Source organism: Erpetoichthys calabaricus, chromosome 3 (genome assembly GCF_900747795.2).
Source record: "Erpetoichthys calabaricus chromosome 3, fErpCal1.3, whole genome shotgun sequence".
NCBI lineage: Eukaryota > Metazoa > Chordata > Cladistia > Polypteriformes > Polypteridae > Erpetoichthys > Erpetoichthys calabaricus.
The window spans coordinates 191528740-191540529 of NC_041396.2; positions in this window are offsets into that span (position 1 = coordinate 191528740).

Here is an 11790-nt window from a genome sequence, read left to right on the forward strand (position 1 = left end):
GAAAGTGAAAATACACTAAGAAATTGAGCACAGCTACCTCAAACCTGTAAGGAAACCAGACACGAACAGGCCTGGTATGCACAGGGAAAACAAAAAAATCAGATAAAAGTAGGAAAAAAAATCAAATCAAAAACCATATTTGACGAGACCAATGGCCAAGACAGTATTAAGTCTGAATAGAAATACCTCTGTAAGTTGAAGACAAATCCAATACAGCAGAAAAACAAACATCCCAAGTCCAGACTTAACAGCCTTACAACAGAGCTAATGACACAAGGTATGCAGCTTAGATACAAGATAACAAGGACAAACAAAATACTTTTAGCATCCCGCCAGAAGACAAAATGTCCAGGGTGTGAACAGGAACCGGATGAAACCTTTACAAACAGTTGGGAGCTGCATTTAAAACCAGTCGCAGACAGTCATCTAAACCTCTCACACTCCTCAACTTCACACCTGTTAGAAACATGGCATCAGGAAGCAGGTTCTACATATCTTCTATAAAAATCAATGGGAGGACTTAGTGTAGAAAGGAGAAAAGAGAGTGGGTTTTAGGTAAGGCTCCTAAATTTCAACACTAATCTTGTAAAAAAATGATAGCTTTCCTGAGAATCCTTAAGATCTTTTTTGGATAGTCTAAAATTAATAGAATCACGTTTCTGTACTGGAATTAAAAGTTCAAAAATGTATGAATGGATGAACTTTCTTATTTAGTTTGTGAAAATTATTTCAGAGCAAACCATTAAAACAAAGAACACCAGGGTAAAATGATAGAACATCAGTGATGGACTGTCCAGTGTTGTTTTTTGCAATGTGCCCAGTCTTGCAGCCATCTGCAACTGTGCATTAGATTGAATGGGCTTCAGATTGTTATTGTCATGAACTTGGGGTTCCTCAAAAATATCTCAAAAATGTCCACTAGAAGGGGGGAAACATTCAAACCTTGGCAAGCCACGAAAAGAGCAGGTGGAGAATCTTTATAAATAAAAATATTTATTAACTAAAAGGACATTTTAATAAAGAAGCTCTAAAGAACACAAAAGGCGCCACAGGAGTTGCCTGTAATCGACAGTCCTGTAGCAAACAAAATCACAATACTCAAGTCCAAAGAATAGTTGAATAAACAAAGCAAAAAGGTTGAAATCCAGATAATTCACAAAAGCACAGAATAAACACAAGAGGACTCACTAATGCCAACACATTTAATGAATCGCAAAGGACTGTAAGTTTTTCTCAGTGTCCCATAAAGGTGATGGACAGGTAGCTCCTCCTCTTGGGGGATAAACCACTAAACACATTGCACATGAAGACATATAGAAACTAAATAATCAACAACATTGACATAAAAAATGAGCAAAAGAGATATAAAAGAGACATTAAATCCCCAGTTGGTGGAAATCCCCTTGCTGAAACAGACAGTTATGTAGTACTTGCATGGCGGAGGCTGTTTAAAAGAAAACAAATCCCGGCAAGAAAAGAGGACCCATTTTACCCTAATGACAAGTATTTTAGAAAATGTAACCAAAAAGCAGGACAAAGTAGTGTTATTTATAAGTAAGTCAATGTCGCCCTTTTTTTAAAAAAGCAGTATATTAGGTTAGAAAACCCACCTGAAAAAAATGTGAGCAATTGAAATGGTTTTTAACAACCATTAGCAGCATTAGAGCCATGAAGTTAAACCCATATCATCAAGCGGTGATGTAAATGGATGGTTGAATTTGCACAGACATACACATACACACATGTGCACATTTCTTACATTCTTCAGTCTCTTGTTTCTTGTATCAGGTTTCCTGCATTTAATCAAATAAGAACAAAGGACTGTTTGTGCCCCTTATTAACAATTCATTGAATCAGTAAGCCAAATCTCAATGGCTTTAGGGAATCGCTTTCGAACTGGCCTCCCTGAGAAGTGAATCGGTTTCTTCACTTATTACATCTCTTCTCCATGTAGAACCCAAATGTGTATTTGTGTTCTTAAGTGAAACAGGATGGTCTTAGTGACTACTGTACACTGAACATAGCAACATTATAATGCCATTTTTGTGTGTTTGACCACCTTCTATGTTTGGTTATTAAAGTATTAATTTCAAGAGGGTTAGAAAATAAATAAATGGATGGAGTTAAAGCACAAAAGAAGAAAATTTGAGTAAAGGATAAGTTCTGCATTTTTAGTCAATTTGTTCGCAATCATAGTATATATACATTTTTCACATTAAGTTGTGTTTTACAGTGACGCATTTTTATACATTTAAAAAATACCATGCCTATTCTTGTTGTTCAAAATGGGTTTCCATATTTTTAAATCATATACATTATCAATCTTTTCCATTGATGCTTATTAATTATTTATATTCCCTTTAAAAGAATACAGGTCACTTATCAATCATTTAAGCCCACTTTTACAGTCATATAAATGTTTTCAGTTTTATGGTTTTAATACTGTGGTGGGCCGGCACCCTGCCCGGGGTTTGTTCCTGCCTTGCTCCCTGTGTTGGCTGGGATTGGCTCCAGCAGACCCCCATGACCCTGTAGTTAGGATATAGCAGGTTTGGATAATGGATGGATGGATGCTTTTAATAATCATTTAGTTTCCCCCAAATCACACAATTAAATATGATATCTTCATAGCATCATAAGATTTAAAAAGACAATGATACAATTGCAGTGTCGACGTCGAGTACCAGCTGAATATAAGCAGGTCCTTGCTTATTGCATTACTCACAGAACTACCCAGTTAACCAGCAGACACATGTAAGTAGAGCAACCATAACTAAATATGGTGCTTGATTTGTTTAGTTCTTTTAATGTCAAGATTTTCTTTGAGTCTTTTAGTTCTTTTATGTAAAGATTTTGTATGTTTAAGTATTTTTAATTTTTCTTTTTCATTTTTATTGTCTAAGGAAGCCGAATCTTTTGACTCGGCTTGTGTGTTGTGTGATTGTGTGTTCCATTTGTTACTTTTCTATCCATCTTGTATTGATTCTGTCTTTACTTATGTTCTGATGGCCTGGTTTGGATATCTTAATATCAGCAACATAAATAGAATACGTAACATTGTAAAATGAAACAGTAAAATACCAGTGTCAACAGTCCACCCTCATGGACCTCAGCGTATTCAGTGTATTCTCTCAGCGAGGACTCATTTATTGCATTCTCAATATTAGTTGTTGCTATCAGGGGTACAAAGCAATCAGTTAAGATAGTCTTTCGTTCCAACTGCTATGACGTTCTTAATAAATTTAATTCTAATAAACATCCATGGGCTTACATCATAGGTTGAACAGTTAGCTTTTTGCATCAATCATCAAATGTTGATTTAATTATTATGCCTAATATGTTTGATCTAATGTTTCACTATAACCACTCACTGCTATATTTAATGTATCTGTACTAAGTTTATGTTTGGTGGCTGTGTTCTTCTTAATGTTACATCGTGGTATCTCTGTAAATCCAATTGACAAGGCAAACTTTCCTCATGGGACAATAAAATGGAACTGAATTAACTCCCACTCCCTTGTTTGTCCTGTGTTAACATTTTTACTGTTATTTGTAATTTGTGTCCAGTCCTTTTTCCCCCAAAGTATGTGTTTAAAGCTCTTGGAGGTTACTTAATGTAACCTGAAACCCAAGACGCATTGCTGTGGCATTAGCTTTTAGGTTTACTTGGCTCTTTACTGTGCTTCCTGTTTGTGATTTTTTTCAGACCTTAGTTTTCATCCATTTAGCCTTTTGATTTGGGATTTTTGCTTTCTGACTTTGATATTTGGATAGCAGATTTGGTTTATCTTTCATGGATTACCTTAATTTTTCTTTTGTTTTTGCTTTCAAGTTTTGGTTTCTTTTTGAATATTCTTTGAATTTAATTCTTGAATTTTTCATTTTTGCTTCTGAATTCTTTTCATCTGTAGTTTTGGACAGTTTGAAATGTTGTGATATTTTGGTATAGTTTTGGAAAATCTAAATATTATACATATTAAAAGTTTTGTGTTACTCATAGTTCTTTCATACTTTTTCCCTCTCCATTTTTGGGTACATCGTAACACCTGATGAAACACATAATAATTCAATTTAAAGCATTTCAAGATAAAAGCTGTCTCATGCAATACATTAATTTTCTTAACAAGCTTATCCAGGGTGAGGTTGTGGGGAAGCTGGAGCCTATCCCAGCAAGCATTGGGTGTAAAACAGAAACAATACCTGCACAGGGTGCCAGTCCATTGTAGGGTGAACACACAAAGGCAAATTTAACAACACTGTTTCACTGAACCTGCAAGTCTTTGAATTATGAGAGGAAATTAGAACACCTGGAAGAAACCCACACAGGAGCAGAAGGAACATGAAAACTCCATGCAAAGAGCACCTGGGATGAACATGAACTCTAGTCTCCTTACTGCAGGATAGCAGTGATAAATCTAACCCTATCCTTAGGTGACAGACAGCACATACTGTATCATATTTTGTCTTGTTTAGTTCTAACTTCAAACATCATTGTAAGCATTTTCATAAGGTAGTGCTGTCCTGGTTTGCCGTACCATTAATATTTACAGTATGTACCTTTTAACTCATAATATTAACAGTTTTTCTATTAAAACCATAAAATTAAACCATTAAATCATTAAAATTAGGAGAATGAACTGTTTCCACTAATATAGTATGATATATATGTGAAAGACTGTATAAGTATTGTAACCCTTTCTTTCAAAGGGTTTAAATATTTTGTTAATATGCAGTTATTATTGGCAAAAAAAACAAACACATTGATAAAAAATATAAATTAAACATGCTCTTTTGTTTATAAAGTATATTCTGCCTTCATTTACTACTAAGAAACAATACATGAATTTAATAAAATAGATTGACACAGTGGCAGTGTGGTCGGTTCTTCAAAGTCCTAGATTATAAACATGGCTTGGCCATTGCCCAAATGAAATTGTCCAATTGCCTCCTTGTATCCATGCACATTTACTCCCATTGTTTTCGTTTATGTCCACATCATTAAACACTCACCAGGTCAGGTTTACTGGAGACTCTAAACTGGCCCTGTATGAATGAATGAGGATGAATATGCCCTGTGATATACTGGTATGCTGTCCAAGATGAACTCCTGTCTTGTGTCTTTTTGTTATTTTTTGTTAACAACCTTTTATTGATTATAAATGAGAGCTCCTGTCTTGTGTCTGATGTTGCTTGAACCTCTTTTTAATAGGTTGTGTGAACCCCAGGGGCGCGTACAGCCACCCTAACCCAACACAGACAGGCCACACAGCACACATTTTATTCACGTGGGGAAGCACTCTTTCTCTGCTCCCCACAACACAGTACATAAAGCACCCAATAACACAGTCCTGTTTCTTCTTCTCCTCTTCTACTCCTCTCCTGGCAAGCTTCATCCACCGCCTTCTGACTCCCTGAATAGTGGTGGCTGACCCCTTTTATAGGACACCCAGAAGGACTCCAGGTGTGGTGGAAGTGCTGCTAAATAGGGCTTGGGTAAGGTCCAGGTGCCCCCTGGTAGTGGCCACAGGTGCAAGCAGGGTTGATCTTCCATGCTCCAAACCTGTGGCCCTGCTACAAGCCAGGGGGACTGCCCTCTAGCTTTCCAGGGGAGAAAGTGTCAAGAATAAGCCCTCTCCCCCAGTCCTTCTGTGCCAAAGGTGTTCTGGCTGGGTAAGGACCACGGTGTCTGCCACAGTGGATTTTTAAAAGGTTCAATTATCTCTAATTAAAAGACACAACAGCCTCTACTAGGAGACACTTTGCTCTGCTCTTGTAGACTTAGAGCTATCATGACACAATCTCAGCTCTACGTCTAGATGCATCAAATATGAATTTTGTCCATCCATCTATCCATTTTCCAACCCGCTGAATCTGAACACAGGGTCACAGGGGTCTGCTGGAACCAGTCCCAGCCAACACAGGGCGCAAGGCAGGGAACCAATCCCGGGCAGGGTGCCAACCCACCGCAGGACACACACAAACACACCCACACACCAAGCACACACTAGGGCCAATTTAGAATCACCAATCCACCTAACCTGCATGTCTTTGGACTGTGGGAGGAAACCGGAGCACCCGGAGGAAACCCACGCAGACACGGGGAGAACATGCAAACTCCACGCAGGAAGGACCCGGGAAGCGAACCCAGGTCCCCAGGTCTCCCAACTGTGAGGCAGCAGTGCTACCCACTGCGCCACCGTGCCGCCCATGAATTTTATTAATAATTAATAATTAAACACATTTATATAGTAATTTTTTTCTCACTACTCAAAGCACTTTACATAGACAGAGGGGAGCCACTTCAACCACAACCAATGTGTAGCACCCACCTGGATGATGTGACCACAGCCATTATTGTGCCAATACTCTCACCACACATTAGCTATGAGGTGGTGAAGGGCAGAGAGAAATAGCCAATTAGAGACAGGGGATGATTAGGGGGCCAGAATGGACGAGGGCATGATGGGCAATTTAGCTAAGACATTGGGATAAACCCTACTCATTTCGAAAGATACCCAGGGATCTTTAATGACCATAGAGAGTCAGAACCTCTGTTTTACCTCTCATTCAAAAGATGGCATCATATTTACAGCACAATGTTCCCATCACTTCATTGGGGCATTGGGATCCACACACTGACCACGTGTTAAGCTCCTCCTGCTGGTCTCGCCAACACCTCTTGCAGCAGCATCCCTATCATCCAAGTACTTACCAGGCCTGTACATGCTTAGCTTCAAGTGGATGATGTGTTCTGAAGTGCAGGAGGCATGAGTGCTGGCTTTAAGACTTCCTTATTGTATTTCTGGTACTCACTTTTCTCACATTACTCTAAGTAGAAGTTACCAGTTAACAAAAACATGGACATTATTTTGACCTAGGGTGTGCTACCCAAAGTGGAGGGTCAGAACAAGATACAAGAACTAGATATGCCAAAAGGCCTTTCCTTACCAGTCATGTGGAAATTAAAGCATATCTTTGGATACATATGTTTTGCTATAAAAACTAAAGTAGACTAGAAGTTAACTTTTTAACTCTTTCAGGGTTGATGTTGACTTTTGTCGAAATTCAGGGGTAGAGGACAGTAATCAGCTGTAAACTGGGACAAAACTCGCCCTTATGTTTTAGTTCGACTCTCTTTGCTTGAAGGAAAGTTCCATACCTTTGTTGATTTGACCTCGATTCCCTGCATGTGCATGAGTAGTGAAGAGCAAACAGCCTCTAAAATGGCAGCGATATCTTAAAGCAAATGTGCAAAGCAAAATACTCCATGGACGTTTTACGTATTATTTCTGCAATCAGACTGACTTTTCGGACTCTGAGTTTAATGCAAGTGATCTGGAGATGGAAAACGAAAATGAGATAACTGCATCAGCCTATCGGTCCCCAGTTGATTGTTGTACTGAACACATTCGTGTAGTGGAAACACCTACAGCAGTGTTTGCCTAGGAGGACCACCACTTATGATGACAAACCATATTGCATCACACTGCAACTGCCACCGTTGCCCACCAGCTTTGCTAAGAAAGATTGGTAGCCGGCCTGAAATGCATTCACACTGGCCATTGAAGCGCTCCTGTGCAGCCACTGCTGCCAGAGATGCCAACAGCAACCACAGCACGTAGCAATAGACATTTTATGTTGATTTCTGTGTGAAGCCAGTGCATTGTGTTGAGCTTTTTGGAAAAAATATTCAGCCCTCAAAGAGTTAAAATGATGACATGTTCAGAGTGGAAATCTTATTCAGCAAGAAGTAACTTAGTATACATTTCAATAAAACAGATTTAGTTATATTAAAATATTAAATCATAATTTTCTTTACAAAATTGTTCAAACTTTGTGAAGCTGAATGGGGACAGTGAAGGAAACAAAAATGTGAAACTCTGTCCACCTACATTAACTCAAAAATTGACTTGATTGTATTTTTGGTCTATTATGAACCTTAATTAAAAAAGAGTGAATGAAAATTGGTAATATGCCCTGCCATTTCCTGGTAATGTTCAGTAACTTGATGTCAAGTTTTCTTTCATTGTTCATTTCTCTTTAGGAGATATGTTATCTACCAGAACTCAGAGAAGAAGCAGAAGAAGTTCAGTCATTTTAATTTTTTCCTTAACACAGAAGGAGGACACAAGAACGTAACAGGTTACCTATCTATATACTTTTTTTGTAACCTACAGATTTATAAAATAGTTGAAAAATAATGATTCTTATACTGACATATAATGATGATTGTTCTGTATGGTGCCAAGTAATGGAGTATGCAGTCTGACACACTAGACAAAATGAAGACCGAATGATAGATCTGTGGTACAAAAGGTACATTAAAAGCCCACTGTGTTAATACAATAAAATGAAATAATACAATAAATGTAAAAGAACTGTAAAAGTCCAAAAGAGAATGAATATATGGGCAAATATGTGAATGATAAAGCATAAAGCATTAATGAAAATAAAATTAATACGCAATACGAATGTTCTGGTGCAGCCTGGGATGACCTTCGACTTTTCTAGCCTTTAAACCCACCCCATCACCACCACTCCCACCCATTATCTGTTAGGCTTTTCAATCACATTTTATACAGCCCCATAAATGACCTGTTGATCTGCAGAGTCTGCTCTATTAAGAGGGCTAACAGCTTCTTATTTTCTCTGAGCTCATAAATATTGCATTGAACAAGCAAAAAGTAACTGCTTTCTTTGTTGTTGGTACTTACAGCTGATGAATAGGCTAACATGTGCTGTGGCTTTTAAGGTAGGTCATATACTACAAGAGCTCAGGCAGTGCTCCAGGGATTTTGACTTTTTGCTATGGGGTTTGGTGGGGGTTCCCCTCATTCATATATAAGCTAGGAGACATAGAAATGTTAAGTAGAAGACCGGTGGGTTGGGGTCCCCCTCAGTACAATTTCCAGCTGCTGGTTAACTCGGTTGGCAGTACAGAAAAGTTTGATATGGAGTACTGAAAGAAAAAGTGTCCATACTTCAAAGAGTAAAATGCAGATGTACTGGAACTGCAAACTGGTGAGAAACTGGCTGAAATCAAACACTGAAAGAATAAGTTCCTGGTGTTCCAGACAGCAACATGTCCAAGTGCTGGTACAGAGTACTGGTGAGTACTTCAAATGCTACTTTCCATTTTCCTCCTTGATGCTTCACTGTAGACAAACCACCGATAAGGTAAGTGCCATGGTTTGGTTACAAGGAAAACTGTTCAAATGTTTGTATAAGCAATCAGCCTTTGATTTTATGCATCTAGAAATCCATTTATTATTAAGGCAGGTTACAACAGCCCAAGGTCATGTAAGCTTAATTCTCAAGTAAATGTGCTTCTTGCCCATTTTATGGTTTATTTTCAAGTGATATGATATAACATTAATAAGATTGGCACCACATCTGGGGTTTCTTTCTGATTTGTGCGCTATGCCGCCAGTATAGACTCTGGGAACCCATGATCTTGAATTTGCCAAAGTATGGTGATATTTCTTATAACTTTTAAGGTATACTTTATAGCTTTGTATAGCTCTTTTTGACATGAATGTGCCATGGAAGGCACCATATTGAATAAAGTCTGATTGACCGTGTAAGGTTAACTGGTGGTGTGGTGTGGAAATGCACCGTTACATTACTTCTGTTCAACTGATTAACCGGAAAAACACAAAAGAACTAATATACAAAATATCGATAATTAATTATATAAGTCATCAGAATACAAACACCTTACACTGGATTCACTTCATTTACAATTCAACGACTGTTGTTACGTAAGCTTGCTCATGAACTTGAAGCGTAACTGACTGATGTGCATGCACTTTCAGCAGTTTAAAACGACACCCCTTCATTTCCACATAAGGATAAGATCAGTATGCCGTTGGAGCAGCAGACATTCTCTTGTGTTGCCAAACATTTTGAGAGCAAGGTTATAGGAAAGGAAAATCACAGAAAGAAAACAAACAAAAAAAGACCTGAGGCAGAAATGAAAGCACATAGTGTCAAATGTGAATATCTTTTAAATTTTATAAAGTACCTGTTCCAAATTCTACAGTTTAAAAAAGGAATTAAATAAACAAAACTCTTAAAAGTGGTTCAGTCACAATTAACTTTTTTGCTACTGTAAGTAGCTAACTTGTACTAAACTAGTGTTAAGGTTTTGTCTTTGCCTTATTTTACTGTAAACCTAAGAATTCAAGGTCAGTCTATCACAGGGCAAACTCGGCAGACACTTACCGGCCCAGTTTAGAATCAGCTTGATGGCACAGCTCTTGATCTGCGGAAAGGAAAGGAAATCATCTCCAGTAGCCAGTGTTAATTGTCCCTGTTAAATTAACTTCTTTATACACACTTTAAGAATTTATTTAACTTGGGAGATGTTTCTGTGATATATTTAAATACATGTTTAAACTGTGAGATGTTATGGAAGTTAAACTCAAAATTAATTTATTAACTAATACTTTTGTTTTAACACACTGCATGTACAGTACCCTGATTTTAGCAAGCTGCCCTGCTGAACATGTTAACTCACTTTCATTCTCTGGTAAATAGGTAGTAATAATCTGCCGTTTCTCACAGTAGACATTACTGAGGGAGTGTGGGAGGCATAAACAACCAACTGTTAATGGAAGAACTGAATCACATGAACTAAACATGGGGAAAGTAAGAGTAAGTGAGCTAGCACTGTGACAACCTGAGTTGAATCATCGGGTAGAAGTGTCCTTTCATCACATTGGCCAGCCCAGCAATGACTCAGCTGTTGAATGGCCAATAGGGAGGAGGCGGCTTGCTGGCTGAGGTCTCCAGGACTCCGACCGTGTCTGGCTTGTCTGAATCCTTTTCTGCACTCTGGTCATAGCTCTACAATTAGGTGATGGGACAAATACTGTTACTTTTCATTTATGTTAATTAGTTTCTACTTTGTTTTTGATGTAGTTGAACAAATCTATATCAACATAGGTGATAGTTCTGCATTTAGTGAGTGGTATAATCTTCCATCCATCCATCCATTTTCCAACCCGCTGAATCCGAACACAGGGTCACGGGGGTCTGCTGGAGCAAATCCCAGCCAACACAGGGCACAAGGCAGGAACCTTGTAGTTTGTACTGTTGTTATTGTATTTTTGAGGTGTATACGATAGATCAGCCACCTAACTTGTGTTCTGTTTTGTACAGTATATTGCATTTACCCCATTTGCATGCCCAACCTACCTGAATCACTCTGAATTGCCTTTCCCAAGATTTCTTCCATTTTTTTCCCCTACAAGTTTATTTTTTGGGGGGTGTGGGGGAGATGTTTTTCTTGTCTTCATAGGGAGTTAAGGCTGGGGGGCTGTCAAAAGTCAGGGCCTGTTAAAGCCCATTGTGGCATTCCTTGCATGCTTTAGGAGTATATAAGAAATAAATTATTTTTGTTTTTCAGACTACATATTGCTAAATGCCCTGCTACAGTACAATCCCAGGCAGTGTGGCAGCAAAGTTACAAAGTTTTGGAATACCTCAACTGAAACTAGTGATATTAGGTGGTCAACTTAAAAAAAAAAAAAACTACCTCTGGAATAGCACTCAGAATCAGAGAGTAGGTACTGCAAGACGACAGTAAAAAATTGATCAGACTCTTATCAAGAAACATGGCAATTAAGCTGAATGCAGGAAGTCCAAGTCATTGATGGTTCAAAAGCCAAGTGTTCAAACATCCTTTTGTGAGATAAGCCCAGTCTTTGACACCATCCCTGTCATATTGCCAATGGTAACTGTCAGCTTTTATTCATAAATACAACTGATTAAAACACATGGAATGCA